Source organism: Panthera onca, chromosome B4 (assembly GCF_046562875.1).
Source record: "Panthera onca isolate mPanOnc1 chromosome B4, mPanOnc1 haplotype 2, whole genome shotgun sequence".
Classification (NCBI taxonomy): domain Eukaryota; kingdom Metazoa; phylum Chordata; class Mammalia; order Carnivora; family Felidae; genus Panthera; species Panthera onca.
The window spans coordinates 115,537,738-115,554,259 of NC_138345.1; the positions used below are offsets into that span (position 1 = coordinate 115,537,738).

Sequence of the window (16,522 nt, forward strand, 5' to 3'; positions counted from 1 at the left end):
GCCAGAGGAGAATTCTAGATCCACGCTCTAGGGTGCAAAGCTTGGGATATCAACAGCACAGCCCTGGTCCTGGTTTCCACCACTGCAGTCATGAGTCTTGACCGCTGAGCCTTCCCCAGATCCAGGGCAAAACAAAGAGAAAATCAGAAAGTTATGGCCAATAACGTGATTTATCGTCTCGTGATAAAGGTTCTCATCACGTAGCTACCTTCAACTGCAAAAATGTTTGCTTTAGAAAAGGTATGAAAATACGGGAAAGCCAGAGGAAAGAAAATAGAGCACCCATCATTTTACTACCCAGAGGTGACCAGTAGTCTGCGCTTGGGTGTCTGTGTCACCGTCCCTGCTGATGTGGAAGCAGGTCACCTAGTGGTCAGGAACGAAGGCTCTGGAATGCAAACCAAGCTGGGTTCAAGTCCCACACTTCTTGTATGACCCTGCACAAGTCATTTACCTGTTTGGGTTTCCATTCTCCAACCACAGAATGAGGACAACTCCCATTCGGCACTGTCGTAAGAATTCTTTTAACCCGTGTAAAGCCTGTCACGGTGCTGGCAGAACTTACTTATGCTCGCTCTACTAATATCCTATTTGCACATGCCACTTCATCAACAAAAACGACTGTCTTCTGTGCAAATAGTTTGTAAACCCTTTCAATCGACACAAAAGCACAACCCCCTGACATGTCAATACATACACTTCTACAAACTGATGATTTTAATTCTGCAACAAGAGCTTACATGAGACCAGTGGTTCTTCATCTTTTTTACAGGTCACCTGCCACTGACAATCTTTCCAAAGAAAGTTGTGGAACTTCTCCCTAAGAAATACGTACAAATATACAAAGACCACAGAGCCTAGGCTAAGACACAGAACGGCGGCCCCGATATCATGCACGTTTGATTTAATATTCTGAAGTAATGAAACATTCAAAAGGTAACAGGATTACAAATTCATGTACTGTGGAAATGGATGCTCTACACTTTTCATACTGTGGTAGTGACATGAGAAAAACATAAATTCACTCACATGAGAGGCACAGGATTTAAGTCATTTTTCCTCTCTGTTCATACATGCATACTTCAGGACTCCTAAAAATATACTGATTCTACTTATCACTAAAACGGAATAAAGCACTAACACAGGAAACGTGAAAGAATCTTTTTTTTTAAGTTTATTTACTTATTTTTGAAAGAGAGAGCAAGTGAGCACAAGCAGGGGAGGGGCAGAGAGAGGGAAACAGAGAATCCCAAGCAGGCTCTGTGCTGTCAGTGCACAGCCCGAGGCAGGGCTTGATCCCACATACCTTGAGATCATGACCTAAACTAAAATCAGGAGTCTGATGTTCAACAGACGGAGCCACCCAAGCACCCTGCCACAGGAAGGAATCTTAAAAGGATTATCCTTAAGTGAGGGGCACCTGGGTAGGTCAGTTAAGCGTCTGATTGGCTCAGGTCATAATATCACACTTCATGTGTTCGAGCTCCACAATGGGCTCCATGCTGACAGTGCAGAGCCTGTTTGGAATTCTCTCTCTCTCTCTCTCTCTCTCTCTCTCTGCCCCTCCCCTGCTTGTGCTCTCGCTCTCGAAAGAAAGAAAGAAAGAAAGAAAGAAAGAAAGAAAGAAAGAAAAAAAAAAGAAAGCATTATGCTAAGTGAAAGAAGCCACGCTCAGAAAGGCTATATACTGATTCCATTTATAGTGCACTCTGGGAAAAAAAAAAAATCACAAGAATAGAAATCAGACCAATGGCTGCTGGGGCTGGGGACAGCAGAGAAGATGGTCTAAAAGAACAAAAAGGAATTTTCTGGGGTGAGAGAAATATTCTGTATCTTCCCTGGATGGTGATTACAAGACTGTGCTTGTCACAATTCACGCAACTGAACACGTAAAGGGGGAGATTTACTTAACACCCACACAAAATCTAGCATCATTATGAAAATTTCCTGTGAGAGATATTAAAACGGGGCTTTAACAAATCACTCTTATAAGTACCAGTACTTGACAAAGCTACTTAAGAACAGATGGTAAAGTTGAAGATACTCTTTTTCCTCTGCCCCAGTACTGTCACTTCTAAGGTAGCTTCCCCAGAGAGACTCTCCCACAGTATACAGACCTCTGAATCAAGTTACCTGTCCACCATGAGGAGAATGGCTATACACACTTTGGTTTGTTCATAAACTGAAATAATGTGCAGCAGTTAAAAAAAAAAAAAGGGGGAATGAAACAGGATAAATTTTAAAAACACCATGCTGGGGGGAGCCTGGCTGGCTCAGTCAGAAGAACATGCAACTCTTGATCTTGGGGTGGTGAGTTCGAGTCCCACCATGGGTATAAAGATTACTTAAATAGAACTTCAAAAAAAAAAAAAGGCTAACCCCCCCCCAAAAAAAAATAAAATAAAAATAGGAAGTGAAAATAAAATAGCAAGTTACAAAAGAGATGTCATGTGTATAAATATTTAATACAAGAAACAATATTACATATTGCTTATGGGTTCATTCCATGCATAAAAGTTTGCAAAGGAATGAAGCACAACAGTGTCAGGTTATGGAGACCACTGAGGACACTGGAAGGGAGAACCATATCTGGGGCCGTTTATTTCTTAACAACAAGTGGCAGCAATTGGATGCAAACATGGCAAAATGTTACCATCTGTTAAATCTAGGACACAGGTAGAGGGGCATCATATTTTTAAAATTGTTTCATGTCTGACTCATTTACTAATTAAAAATATATCTGTCTACTATATAACCAGAACTATGTGGTTAATGATTTGATACGGGTTTTCCTCATGCTCAGAACATCCTCCCCTGTGTGGATCTGGTTTACTTTTTAAATACGGCATAAGCTGAGGTTTCTGATGGGCCGTTTCTTTATCTTATAACCTGAGAATCTGATGTCACTGCATTTACTTCCAGAGAACATACCCAAGCAAGCATAAACTTAAGAAAATGAAAATCCACCAAGAATTTAATAAGCTAGCTGCCTCAGACAAACATCCAGGCTCATTTTAGGCTATTGGGTAAATAAACTAAGGAACAAATATTTTATTTCAGTTTTTTTAATGTTTATTTATTTTGAGAGAGACAGCATGAGCAGGGGAAGGTCAGAAAGAAGAGGAGAGAAAGAATCCAAAGCAGGCCCTGCACTTTCAGCATGGAGCCCAACATGGGACTTTATCTTACAAACCTTGAGGTCATGACCTGAGCCGCAATCAAGGGCTGGCCACTTAACCGACTGAGCCATCCAGGCTCTCTGGAACAAATATTTTAAAGAATTATTTACTAACAAAGAAACTGTGATTTCTGAAATGTCCAAGTATCAGAAAAAATCATCTTTGTAGATGGATTTAGAGTCTCTGTCTTTCAACAATATGTGTATTATTTAGCAAATCTGTTACCATTAAAATTACCCCGAATGTACAACAAATTACTTCAAAACGGAAGGTTGAGAAGGTATCAACATTTAAAGATAGCCACGTAAAACAAAACCATTTCATTCATTTCCTATTTGCCCAAAGAAATAAAAGCTCCCAACGTCTGCTGGAGTGGGGCTCAGTTTGCAAAACTGTCCTCAAACAGCAACAAGGCTGAAGAGCTCTCATTCTGACTCTAAGACTTCCTTTAAAAATAAGATCTTATGGGGCACCTGCGTGGCTCAGTCCGTTAAGCCTCTGACACTCAATTTTGGCTCAGGTCATGATCTCACAGTTCATGGGTTCAAGCCCTGAAATTAGGCTCTGTTCTAACAGCGTGTGTGTGCAGACGCTCTCTCTCAAAATAAATAAAAATAAACTTAAAAAAAAAAATCTTAGGGGCACTTGGTTGGCTCAGTCGATAGAGCATGTGGCTCTTGATCTCAGGGTTGTGAGTTCAAGCCCCATGTTGAGTGAAGAGTTTATTAATAAACAAAAAATAATCTTTTATTTAAAATGTTTAATGTTTATTTATTCTTGAGAGAGAGACAGAGCATGACCAAGGGAGGGGCAGAGAAGGAGACACAGAATCTAAAGCAGGCTCCAGGCTCTGAGCTGTCAGCACAGGGCTCGATGTGGGCCTCAAACCCACAAACCATGAGATTATGACCTGAGCTGAAGTCGGATGCTTAACCATCCGTCTGAGCCACCCAGGTGCTCCAAACAACAAAAAAAATGTTTAATAAAATAAAAATAAAAATGAGAGCTTAATTTGAGCCCTCAGTAGATAAAAAAACTTTCTTGCCATCAGATCATTGTTAGTCAAATTTCTCAATGGTAGGATTTAATGTGCTCCCACTCACCAAATAACAGAGCATTTCTGAGGGCTGAAAACAGACCAAGATTGGGTAGAAGAGCCTTTGGGGCTTCAAGGTGGTCACAGGACATAAATGAATGAAAGAAAACTCTTGCTTCAGGGCACCTAAGTGGCTCAGTCGTTTATGTGTCCAATTTCGGTTGGGGTCATGATCTCATGGTTCACGAGTTCAGGCCCTACATCAGGCTCACTGCTGTGAGCACAGAGCCTGCTTTGGACCCTCTGTTCCCCTCTCTCTGCCCCTCCCCTGCTCGCTCGCTCTCAAAAATAAACAAACATTAAAAAAAAGAAGATTACCCAACAGATGCCAATTCAGTGAGTAGCTCTAAATTGCTCAGTATAGGAGGTAAACTTTGGCTGGCTTCATACAACAAATATTACTTGGTAATTGCTTAAAGTCAGGAGGCTTTTATAAACATGATGCCTTTCTCAAATGAAAGCACACATGATGAAGGCATATTCATTCCACCATTAATATGCTCTTGGGTCAGGTTATGAAATGGTAAGTGTTAGTTTCTGGACACACACAACAGTTTTAACCTCCTTCCGTGTCAGATGTGAAGATGACAAGGCAGGTGAACCTCTCAATAACTAACATACGTGCACAGGACAACCCCTAAATACCTAGTGATATTTAGCAAGCCACAGGGGTAACTTACAAACAAGGATAATCAAGCCAAATAAAGGAACAGCTTGGGGCACCTGGGTGGCTCAGCTGGTTAAACGTCCAACTCTTGGTTTCAGCTCAGGTCATGATCTCGAGGTCCACGATGACAGCGCAGAGCCTGCTTGTGATTCTCTGACTCCCTCTCTCTCTCTGCCCCTCCCCCGCTCGCTCTCTCAAAACAATAAACTTGGGGCGTCTGGGTGGCTCAGGTCATGATCTCCCGGTTCGTGAGTTCGAGCCCACATCGGGCTCCACATTGATGGCATGAAGCGTGCTTGGGATTCTCTCTCTCTCTCTCTCTCTCTCTCTGCCCTTTCCACACACACTCTCTCTCAAAATAAATAAATAAACTTAAATAAAGAAATAAGCTTTTAAAAAAAGCTGGGTACAAACTCTTCTTAAATTCATTATCCTAACATGAGTGACAAATGAACTTAAATGTCCTAGTACGAGGATAGCACGAGGGCACCCGTGTTTACAAAGAGGAGGGCAGGCCCGAAAGAGGCCTGCTGCCCCACAGAGCACGAAGTTGGGCCGAGTCCCTGCCCTTCCATCTCTCCAGCTGGGATGGTCAGCTACAGGTGAGGAGGGCAGCAAAGCCGGTGTAGGAAGCAACAATACACATTCTTCATACTGTAACAGTATGGAGTGGAAGGTCAGGATTCTACAGTAAATAGAACCTGTTGAGAGGCATTATCTAGTTCGAGAGAGAAAGCTGAAAGCAAATGTTTTAAAAAAACAACAAACTTCACCATCTCTTCCCCTCCACCTTTTGGTCTTTCCTTACTACAAATGGCACTAGAATCATGTCTGTTTGAAAGTTTCTTAAATGAATGAGCCAGAGTTTTCAAAATGCTCATTTCCAATCCTGGTTTGAGCAGGGAAGGGGATATCAATCCAGAAAAAATGTACCAAAATTATAAACTTTGATTCACTAGTCTTTTTAAAAAAGTTTTAAAACCCAGAGAAAAAGTAGAAATTTTTAAAAATAAAACTACAGATGTGGACACCAGTATATTTTTAAAGGCAGGTAACTATGCAAAAAATGATAGAGGAATAACTGTCACTTATGTATAGACTTGTTAAAGGGAAAACAAATTCTAAATGGGCCAAAGATTGGGGCACCTGGCTGACACAGCACAGCATGCAACTTTTGATGGTGAGGTCATGAGTCCAAGCCTCATGTTGGGGACAGAGTTTACTTAAATTGTAAAAAATTGGCTAAAGACAAAATTTATAAAAATAATCATAAATAAAATGTCTTAGAAGAACACGGTGTTTGGGTTTTTAAAAGAATCTTAAAGGCCACTGTAAGAATGATACAAATCCTACAAGCCCTCAAATTTTTATATTTCTTTATGGCAAGGTCTGGTTAATATTCATTGTTTGCTACATGCTAGGCTCTATGCTCAGCACACACACAATATATTGTTGAAACAGTGTAGTAGGTAGAATCCTAAGATGGTCCCCAAGATTCCCACCTGCTGGTATCCATAACCTATATGATACCCTTCCCTTGTGTGTGAGCAAGACTTGTGACTACGAGGAGGCTTCGCTCCCAAGATTAGGTTACATTATACAGCAAACATGAAAATATTTTGCAGATGTAATTAAGGTTCCTAAGCAGCTGACTTTGGTAAATCAAAAGGTGGATTATCTGGGTATACTTGGCCTAATCAGGTAAACCCTTTAAGAGAGGGTCTAGAGGAAGAGACAAAACGCAAGAGAGTTGTTCCATTGGTCTTGAAAAAACAAACTACCACGTTATGAGAGGGCCAAGTGGCAGGGATGAGTGGGCAGCTTCTGGGGCTGAGGGCCACAGTCTTATAGCTGCAAGGATGTTAATTCAGTAAATAACCAGTGAGACTACGGACTAGACTGCAGTCCTGGCTGACACCTTGATTTTAGCCTGATGGAAGTCTGAGCAGTGGATGCATACAGCAAACACTGAATAAATACGAACCAGACCTTATCATGAACAACGTGGAGGATGCGAATAGGCTGCACCTGCCTTCCTGGTCCACGGAAACTGTGACATGGTCATAGGTTTTTAGGTTGCTAATCTATAGTAATCTGTTACACAATAGTAGAAAATAGAGTCAGGAATGACAAACTGGAGAAGATATGTGGACAAAACAACTTATTTAAGGAGTAAAAATAACTTCTGCAGAACAATTTAAAAAGATTAATAACCCAGTAGATAAATGGCCAGAATTTATTAACAGTTCACAGCCCAATGATGAAATATGTGAAAATATGATCAACCTTTTGTACTAAGTTACATAAGATGTAGCCACTGGGAGAATCTGGGGGAGGGATACATCCCTATACTATTTTTTTGCAACTTCCTGGGGGTCTCTCATTATTCCAAAACAAAAAATGTTTAAATATGACCAACCTAATTTTATCAGGAAAAATATAAATTAAAATGAGCTACCAGTTTTTATGCAGCAGATGGTCAGGATCAAAACATTTTAGAATACACTGTGTCAGAAAGTTTTGAGTTGAGGCATGCTCATACACTGAAGGGTATACAAACTCTTATCAGTTCCATTCACTGCTGTACCCCTAGCTCCTAGCGTGTGACAAAGGAGGTACAGTGTTCAATTCGGCAGTATCATAATTTAAAATACATATACTCTGGGGGGCCTGGGGGGCTCATTCGGTTAAGCATCCAACTTCAGCTCGGGTCATGATCTCAGTTTGTGGGTTCGAGCCCCACGTTGGGCTCTGTGCTGACAGCTCAGAGTCTGGAACTTGCTGCGGATTCTGTGTCTCCCTCTCTCTCTGCACCTCCCCCGCTCATGCTCTGTCTCTCTCTCTCTCTCAAAAATAAACATTAAAAAAAAATTTTTTTTTTAAATACATACACTCTTTGCTGAGCAATTCCACTTTTAACAATTTAGCCTATGGGCACCTGGGTGGCTCAGTCGGTTAAGTGTCCGACTCTTGATCTCGGCTCAAGTCATGATCTCACAGTTTGTGAGTTCAAGCCCTATGTCAGGCTCTGTGCTGACAGCTCAGAGCCTGGAATCTGTGTCTCCCTCTTTCTCTGCCCCTCCACCGCTCACACTCTGTCTCTCTCAAAAAAAAAAACAAACATTAAAAAAAAAATTGTTCTAAAGAAAAAAGAATTTAGCTTAACTAATATATTCTTCACATGTGCACAAGGAGCATGTCCAAGGACAGGCAAGGTAGCCTGGAAGCAATGTACGTGTCCTTCAACAAGGTAGTCATATTAAATAGATTACGGAATACCCATAAACTGGAATCCTGTCAGCAATTAAAATAAGGTAGATTGACCTGCACTGATCTGGCTCAAGAGTAGAGTATCTTTTCCAGCTTCTCAAGTCCCATAGTGCAATTTTGCAACATACCCACATTCACGCATTCATTCCATCAGTATTTACAAAGCCCCGACCGCGTACCGAGATCCATGTGTAGATAAAAAGAACACAACCATCCCATGTGAAAGGATGGAGCAGGTGTCCACAGGCACAGAGGGGAGCCATGGGAGTCCACAAAGAAGGATGCCAGAGTTCCAAGGGCTGAGAGCGGAAGAAAGACAAAGATCGCATGAGAGACTCTGGGCGGCAGGGGAAGAAACTGGCATTCTGTCCTCTTGAAGGATTTAAAGGAAGGATTCACAAGACACCTTGCCAAGCATACGTTGACGGTTTCAAAACCAAACAAAACCAAAAGGAGTGGTCCAGTTCTGAAGAAGTTATAATCTAGAGACCATCTCTGATGTCAACAGAAGTGTCTTAGAGTATCTCAACTTGAGCGCCTGAGGTAAGCTGAGTCACTCGGGCACACCTGTTCAGCTCATGCCTGAAGATGTGCTAATTCCTATAAAACAGGAGGACTGCGTGAAGTCCTCTTCAACCATGCCGTCTTGTGGGGTGGATTCAAAGGAGACACTTCAGACACTGTCCTCATCGGGAGAAATATTTACAAGTGGCCCTCTCAAGCGTCTGCACCTGCTTCACTCCACCATGTTCCCTGACTAGCTCTGCGCCCAACAGTGAAGAACTGAATCAAAGCAGCAAACTATTAAGCTCCGTTTCTTCAATCTTCCTCTCAGCCTTCTGTGCTTATGGTTGAAGCTTTCAAGCACTTTGCCTGATGCCAACACACAGCCCGAACAGCTCTCACTGAATGGGCCTCATATTTTCAGATAAATTAAAACCTATGCCAACTAGAGAGTCAGTCTCAAATACAGGCCGCCTGTTCCAATTAGTGAGATTAAAATAGTACACCACTGACTATCTGAGATCGAGTTCCACGCCTTCTGGATGATCACAGTATCTTTACAAAGACAGAAAAAAGGGACTTTTGGCCCCAACACAGTTGCACGCACTGGAGTAAATATGCTGAGGTGCTAAAGCAGAGCTCTCACTGAGGGCTTACTTTATTTTTGGACAAGCACTTGTATCAAAATTCCCATGGAAGGCTGCAGCTCAAGGCACCATTTAATTTCCTTACAACGAGCCTACATACACATCTTAATTAAATTCAAGTTTACTTCAGAAAAACAGAGAGCTTAAATTTCATTTCCACCCACTTTCTGTCCTTGCCTGAAATTCCCAGAGTCCTTATTTTCTGACATTCCACTCTTTAGCCTAAGGCCTTCTGTGGCCCCTCAGTTTCTCTCAGGTCGTCAGAAGATGAGACATCTGGCTTGGAACAGGTACGTCTTTCATTTTTCCAACCTCTTCCAAGTATTCCCACCCAGACAAGGCTGCCTCCCAATCACCAGAGTGGGTTTCTGTTCACCTCCAAACACTCAAATTTTCACCAGCCATGAAAAAATATTTCTAAGCATCTTCTAAGTCGTGGGTCTAAAAGAAGTATTTCTAAAAGAATGAGAAGAGATGATACATTAAGACCAGTGTTTTCCAAAAGGATTCTGAATTATTTTAGGTGGCATGAAAAGAAAGCAGTAACACAGAATCACAGTGAGCCAGTAACTTCCTTGAAAACAACCCTCAAGGCCATGCAGGTGATTCATCCAGGAGAAAGTCTCTGTTCAGTGCTAACAGTGCTCTGCTCTACGAAAGCTCCAGTGTTTGCTAATATTCTTTATCTCAAACTGCAGGCCTTGGGGGCTCAGACAATATTTAGCTAAAACAGGAACACTGCTACTTTAAAAATAAAAAAGTTTGAAGGAGTGAACGGATATGGAAATATTAAGTAAATAATAGCACAGGTGGTACAAAGCTCTGTGTAGGTGTGGGAATGACTGAGGTTTGGGGAACTCTGTGGCAGACAACGAGTGACTCAACGTCAGAACAATAAACGCCGCGATGGGTTTCCTAACACCACTTCTCCTGGTTGTTCACATGCCTGGTAAGTGGAGGGCGGACATTCAGTTTGACTCCATAGTCCATCTTAACCCTTCACTCATCTTCAAATCCCGAAGTAAACTAAGAAAGTGATGCCGGGGATCAAGAGGAAACAGTGGTTGAGAAAACCTAAGAAGTAAACCACTGGATGTGGGGGGTAAGGGGGGGGGGGCTGAGGGAGCTCCCAAACATCGGGTTTGGGAATACACTGCACAGGGAAAGTATTATCCAGGTGGGGGGACTTGGGAGAATGAATGAAGTCAGACACGTAGACTTTGAGGTGCCTGTGGAACATCCAAGTAGTAACGTCTTCTATTATGTGAAGCCACACCTTACTTCCTGGCCGTGGAAGGCAGAATTCACATAGTTTCCCTTGGGGGAGGCGCTTCTCTGAGGACGGGCAATGTGCCCGACCGACTCTACCCCTGTCTTCCTCCCAGTGTGGGGGCAGATGATTGTTTCTTTGGCTAAGAACCAGATGATGTTTCTGGTTTGTTTAGGGGCTATGCTGCATGAAAATTACGTATGCTAAAAACACCTGGTGCTGGAAGATGCCCTCAATTAGAGTCTCACAGGAACAGAAAGCTTCAGAGGTCTGCATTCTAAGTTAAATGTGTATATAATGTGCTCCGTGACTTACACATCTGAAACATGTGTTTTCCCCAATATCCTATCCCAACAGCGGAAGGTAAAGACAAAGATGAATTCGTTTTGCAAAACTTCACTTTTGGGGTGGATGGAGGGGAAACAACAATAAAATCAGAAAAGGTAATTTTTAAAAGCAGCGAAACATCTAGTGCAGCTACATAGTCTGATGTATGAAATGTCACACCCTCCTCACCCTAGTCCCACCAAAAATTTCCAGGGGCGCCTAGATGTCTAAGTTGGTTAGCACTGGACTGTGGCTCAGGTCATGACGTCACGGTTCATGAGTTCGAGCCCCGTATCGGGCTCTGTGTTCAGAGCCTGGAGCCTGCTTTGGATTCTGTGTCTCCCTTTCTCTCTGCCCCTCCCCCGCTCGCTCTCACGCTCTCAAAAATAAATATTTTTAAAAAATGTTTTAATAAAAAAAAATCTACAAGTTCATGAAGATGATGGCCTATCCAAATTTTTTTCCACCTAGAAAACTCGCAAAATGTAAAATCTGTTCACCAGTTAAATCTCTACTGAAAATAATTCCAAATTTCTCCATCTACTTAAATTTCAAGATATTTATCCCATATAACTTAGCAATTAGCTTGGTATCTAAAAATATTTAAAGCAGTTTTCTATTAAGGAATTCTCTTAAGACAGAGACTGGTATAATGGTTAGTCCTAGTCAGCCAGCATTAGTTACGTGGTTTGACTGGTTACAGTCTGGCTGCTGTCACTTTTCTACTCCCACAAAGGGAAAGCTCTGGAGTTCATGACTAAATCCCCTTCCAGTTCTAACAGGTTAAAACCTTTGGGTCTACTTTCCAATACTCTGCCTCACATAGTGAGAAGCATATGCCATCAGTCCAGAGAAGCTAAAGTTCTACTGGGAGATCTGCAGAGGCCAGATTGTGACCAGACTGTCACAAGAAGAACCGCCCTTGTTATATCCTTCAATTGCTCACGTTCTGGAGACCAAACACCAGGCTAGAAGATGGTTCTTTACTGATAATCATTTTAAATTTTTTTAGGTTTGTTTATTCACTTATTTATTGAGATTGAGAGAGAGAGAGAGAGAGAGAGAGAGAGAGATAACACAAGTGGGGTGGGGGCAGAGACAGAGGGAGAGAGAGAATTCCAAGCAGGTCCGGCACCGTCCGCGCAGAGCCTGACATGGGGCTCAAACTCATGAACCACGAGAGGATGACGTGAGCCAGACTCAGACCCCTAACTGACTGAGCCACCCACGCGCCCCTTTTTCCTGATGTTGTTAAATCATGAGCTTATTTAACAGCCTTTAAGACTTCTCCAAAATAGTGGCAAAAATCTTGTACTGCAAGCATCATAAAAAGTTCATAAATTATCACTCTACACCATTCATTCAACAAAAGTTTACCAGGCACATAAGACTATATACACCAAAGACTGGCAAAGTGCTGTGTCATAAGAATCCCAAACACAATATGGCTAGGCACCCTGCAGAAGTTGAACACAACCGTCTTCACAAGGACTGGACAGGTTTACTGAGACTGAGCGGCTTTCCAGTATTCATCTGAGACAGAAGACGGGAAGTGGTTAAAATGCAAGTTCTGCAATTAGATCTGGATTCACCAAATCTTAGCTCTACCATTTCCAAACCGCCACGAGACTCTGGACAGATCATTTAAACTGCCCAGGCCTCAACTTCTTCACCTGTAAAATGGAACTATAAATAAGCTTTGTGAGGATTAAGGAGACAGTGCATTCGAAGTGCTTAACACTGTGGCTGGTATACAGTAAGGAACTGGCACATGCTGGCTGTTAACATTGTTCCTGCACTTTTCATTTATGTTCTTTTTGCCTCCTTACAGAGGAATAATCAACAAATACACCGTTTTCCTTCGGTAGCACCCCCCTTTCCCCAATCCAATGGAAGCAGTTGGATCACGCACAGATCATATATCCTGATGTTCCTTTTCCAAGGAATGTAAAGTCCTCATTCTGATTCACAGTAGAGTGATTCATGGTTCTTTTCCTTCTCTCTCACCAACCCCCTCCACTAACAACTTAAAAATGCAATAAGGAAACAGCAGGGCTGAACGCTGCAGCCTGTCCTAAGTCAAAACATGGGCAATTTCCATCCAGAAAGATCAGGTTGGTTTCTGACCTTAAGAGCAGCCCTGGAAATTCAGGCAGTGGCTCTGAAGCAAAACACATCTCGCCACCCAACTCGGGAGCAGCTGTCTCGGTATTCGACAGCAGATGTGACAAGCGGGTGTGCTGGTGGCTGGCAGTTTGCTCTCCTATGAAGGGAGAACCGGTGAGCCAGCAGCACAGCCCAGCTCGAAATACACACCCCACAGCAACCTGTCCGTCCTGAATTTCAGACAAATTGGACTTGAGGCACTCATCATTACTCGCCGTGCTTGTAATGAACTCTTCAAAATATAACACATCACTGATTAAAGGTGGACTCACAAACTACTCAGGTTACCCCTTTGCCAGGTCAGGCCCCCCCCCCCCCCCCCCCGAGGCAGAAGTCTGTTCCCACTCACTTTTGTTCCTGCCCAGGAAGTAAGTGTGCGATCATCAACTTATTACATCATTGCCCAACCACTTCCACTCTGAGAAGGGCTAGGACAGCCCCTTCTTGAATGCTTTCGGCCATTACTCATCAGGCAACTCAGGATCTATTTCCAAACCACAGAACACTTACACAGGTACTACAGGTAGCCACCGTGCCCAACACAGGTTTTATTTCAGATGTTAGAGACTCCTATACTTACTATCATTTCCTCCTGTAAAATAGGAGGGTATTTCCTGGGGCCACTAGTCTAAATAAAATACAATCACAAAATAAAATACAATTAAGCTTCCAGAGAGAGGCTGCTTCATTCACCATTATATTCCCAATGCCTAGAATAGCAGCTAGCATATAAAAGGCGCTCAGCAAGGATCTGTTGAATGAATGAAAGCTCTTGTTCCCAAAGTGCCAGCGTCTACAGTTTATAAACATAGCGACAAATATGTAAACAATCAATGTGATAAGGAACACAGAGGAGGAACAAAACGCTAAAAATGCAAGAATCTATTCTATTCACAAAATTAGCAGTTTTCCCATTTTGAAGCTCATGATCACTTCTCATACAGTAATAACAAAAATGGCTACCATCTAAGGGCGCCTGGGTGGCTCAGTTAAGCATCTGACTCTTGATTTTGGCTCAGGTCACGATCACACGGTGGTGAGATCAAGCTCCGTGACGGGTTCCACACTGAGCACAGAGCCTGCTTGGGATTCTCTCTCTCTCTCTCTCTGCCCCTCTCCAGCTCAGGCTCTTTCTCTCTCAAGAAAACAAACAAAAAAAAACCTATCAAAATAGCTACCATCTACTGAGTTCTTTCTGGGTACCAGACATTTTATAGATGTTACTGCATTTATTCCTCGTAACACCCCTAGGATGTAGAAGAGGAAACTAAGACAGAGAAGGATTATAGGGTACATGGCAGAACTAGTGCAAGACCTGCCTTCTGGGGGGTAGCCTAAGGAAAGCAGTTCTGTAGGCAGAATACTCTGGCCCTTGCGGCAGGATGGAATAGGGGCTGATGAAATCATAAAGCAATGAGGAAGTGAATACACCATTCTCTCTTCCAGAAGTCATAAGTGGCTACACTAAGGTGGGAGATGACTGGGACATTGGAGAAAGGAACCAATTCCAGAGAAATGTCAAAGAAAGGCCCAGTGGGACGGCTGACAGATTAGAGATGGAGAGAAGGTAAGTACTCAGGATGACGAGCGATTCTGTTAGTCATTTTTCTTTCTTTCTTTCTTTCTTTCTTTCTTTTTTTTCTCTTTTGTAACAAATGCTGTCTTACTGAAGACTCATGATGCACTCACTCCCTGAAGTAGGGACTATTATCACCTCTGTTACAGAGGGAACTGGAGACTCAGAGAGGTTAGACCTTGCCCCAGTGGTCACTCAGTTGGGAAATGCGAAGAGCCGGGATATGATCCAGGTCACAAGACCGGAGATTCCTAGCTGCTGACCACTATCCACAAGTGGTTCAAAGTGGCATTTTATAACATCTAAAGTTAGAACAAAAATTTGATTCACACATAATTAATAAAAACCAGTTAATCTAGAGCAAAGCAGACTGACTGTGTTCTTAAAATGATGACAGGCTTTAACTATCTAGGGCACAAAAAAAGGTAGGATTCTAATTATGCATGCTTTCTTTTAAAGTAGGGGGATATTTTGTGTGTTGAGTTAACATGCATCATTTCTGAGTTCTACACAGATTAAGCTTAAAACTGTGAATGATCCTGACTTGTCAGCTTAGAGATAATCATGGAATTCATTAGTTATATTACATTTTCACTGCGGGCGGGGGGGGGGGGGGGGGGGGGGGGGGGAGGGGGGGGAGGGGGGTAAGATATCTAGGTTAATCCACCTGGCTGTAAAAATAGATTTCTGCAATGTTAAAATAGTACACTGCCTCATTATTATTCTAGTCTCAAAGGCTTAACCAAGCTCACCCAGAGAGATGTGTATGTTTCCTGTTATCTCAACACAGTGTTAGTTTTGAACTTAAAAAATGACCATTCGGTAACCAAGAACTTGATCTCTTAGAGTCTTAGAGCCTTCCTGGGAGGAAACTGCCTGTCTCTGAAAGGCTAATCAACTCCTCACATGCACCTCCAGTTCTCCTCATAGTATTTTTAGGTGAGCTAATTTACCAAGAGTCCACAAAAAGGTTCTCATAAAATCCTGTACTAGATAGTTTATTGCCAAGGGGAAGGTGACATCAAGAAATTAAACCCTAATACTGCCAGATGTTCTCCTTCTGCCTCGCATGTTTTCTGAGTGTAAAGAAAATATGTCTTTATTGTTAACTCTAAAGGAGTTCCACAAAACAGGAGCTAGAATCATCTGACGGGATAAATCACATCACAGCAGGCTTACTGCAGCCTTAAGGACAGACTCAAAATTACATCAGCCTCACCTGAGAAAAGTTACAGGCGTTTACAAAATTTCCTCCAGTTCTATTCCTTGCCATCTCAACAACAAAACCCTAAAAGTAGACAGTCAAAAAGTTTACACAGGGATCGCAGCATCATTGCAACAGAATGTGTCGTCACTGTCTACTAGAGTTCTAGTCCTCCTTGGTCTGAGTTCCTCTAGTCCTTACTAGACTTCATTTGCCCAATGAGCTAATTTAGCATAATCAGTACATATAATGTCTAACTCACGTTTAATACACAATCTATTTTAAAAAGCAGGTGTCGGGGCATCTGGGTGGCTCAGCTGGTTGAACACTGGCTCTTGATTTCAGCTCAGGTCATGATCTGGCCGTTGGTGACATCGAGCCCCCTGTCGGGGCATGGCAGAGCCTGCTTGGGATTCTCTCTCTCCCTCAGTCTCTGCCCCTCCCCCGCAACCCTCTGAATAAATAAATAAACTTTAAAAATAAAAACAAAAAATCAGGGGTCCCATGCTAACAAAACAATGTAGTAACTATAACATCACCTGTAGAACTTTCAAGAAAAGAAGAAACCCCTTTCGCATAAGGTTGTGGTACTTTAACAGAAAAGGGGTGTGTGGAA

The 16,522-nt window shown here is 42.4% G+C and overlaps 1 protein-coding gene across 4 annotated transcripts in view; it reads right to left on the reverse strand.

Annotated features, from left to right (window-relative positions):
• TMCC3 (transmembrane and coiled-coil domain family 3) overlaps positions 1-16,522 on the reverse strand; it is a 290,652-nt gene that overhangs the window by 60,059 nt on the left and 214,071 nt on the right. The gene's annotated exons all lie outside the window — the stretch shown is intronic.